We start from the raw sequence: 1,455 nt of genomic DNA on the forward strand, positions 1-1,455 counted from the left end.
AAAAAAAAATACCACAGTCGTTGTACAAAGTAAACTAAATTAAGAAGAGATGCATGAGTTGCTTACCCCTTTCCCACCCTTTTTTATTTGCTTAAAAGTGCCCCAATAGTTGCCACGCTTTTTTCACATCTTTTTAGTTCTAGCACGCATAACCAAACAAGAGTTGTTTGCTCTTAACACCTTTTTTGCTCAAAGCAAAGCCTAGAAGTTGCTGGCCTTTTTGTTTTATTTTGTTTTTTGACACTTTTTTCTACTCCAAAAGCAACCTAAAAACACAATAGCCAGTATTTGCAAAAAATGAAATCAAAAAACAGATGTCGTGCTCATGTCCTGCCAAGAGTTGCTTGCTGTCAGACATGATTTGCTTACAAAATCCATTATAATTGCTCACTTTTTGGTTTTGCCCTTTTTTTGGTAACAGGTGCCATACAAAAACGATACTAGATTCTCACAGATCTGGGAAAAATGAGGGAGAGCACTGGGACGAAGAAGGTGCAATCAGATTTGTATAAACAAGGTGAGAAAATCACACCTCCTATCTCTTCTTCCTTTGTCTGAAGATTGGTAGATTCCTTTTTTCAGTTTTTAACCTCCAACGTGCCAAACCATTGCAGATTTGCAGGGTCCTTCTAGTTGTGGGGGAGGAAAGGATACGCAGTTTGCATGGGGAGAAGATGGGCGTAGGGTAGGGTGAGGACAGAGAGAGGTTGATCAAGCACGTGATTGGGGGGCTGGAGGAAAGCGTGCGAGCTGCGGCTTGATGCGCCTCTCTGGCGCAGGCTCAAGGGTTGGGGCGTGTGGGGACTGATTCTTTTCCTTTTCTGTCCCGCCAGCTGTTTAGAGTTTTTCAATTTCTTTTTTGGGTGTGTGCTCTAGATTACTAACCAGCCAACAGGTGCTCCCTAGTCACGTCCTATAAAAAATGATTTTATTTGTTTTTCCAGTCCGGAGAAGAACCGTAGTTGTGCTACAGTACGCAAGCGCCCAGCCACCAATGCGTAGCCCAGGCGGACTAGCTAGCTCCCGGCCATTTCGACTGGGCGCAAGAACGGCTCCGACTCGTTAATGGCTTCTTTGCACCGCCGCACCAATGCATTGCTGCCGCCGAAGAAGAGGCGGAGTACGCACCTGGGAGAACCTTATTAAAAGCATCTCCAACAGACGCCCTACGGAGCCCAAAAATAGTGTTTTAGCGCGCCGGATAACTGGACATCTCCAGTAGACGTCCAAAAATATACTGCCCAGTTACATCTCCAACAGACGCCCAAAATTAATCACACGCGCCCGTACCCAGCTCACCGCTCGTGGCATGCTCGCCGCCATGCTCATGGCCACGGGCCGCCGCCCGTGAACTGCTCGCCACCGTGGGCGTGCCCCGCAGCCGCTGCCCACGGCCTGCTCACCACGCTCGCGCCCCGCCCCGCCGCCCGTGGCCGCGGCCTGCTCGCCACGCCC

The 1,455-nt window shown here is 49.1% G+C and overlaps 1 long non-coding RNA gene across 1 annotated transcript in view; it reads left to right on the plus strand.

The window, feature by feature from the left end:
* Nucleotides 1-943, plus strand: part of LOC119335245 — a 6,620-nt gene extending 5,677 nt beyond the window's left edge. Inside the window, exons 3-4 of the long non-coding RNA XR_005161761.1 lie at nt 422-517; nt 615-943. This is a non-coding gene — a long non-coding RNA (uncharacterized LOC119335245). The remainder of the gene's footprint in view (nt 1-421; nt 518-614) is intronic.
* The last annotated feature ends 512 nt before the right edge of the window (nt 944-1,455 follow it).

This window comes from Triticum dicoccoides, chromosome 7B (assembly GCF_002162155.2).
Source record: "Triticum dicoccoides isolate Atlit2015 ecotype Zavitan chromosome 7B, WEW_v2.0, whole genome shotgun sequence".
In the NCBI taxonomy this organism is placed as follows: Eukaryota; Viridiplantae; Streptophyta; class Magnoliopsida; order Poales; family Poaceae; genus Triticum; species Triticum dicoccoides.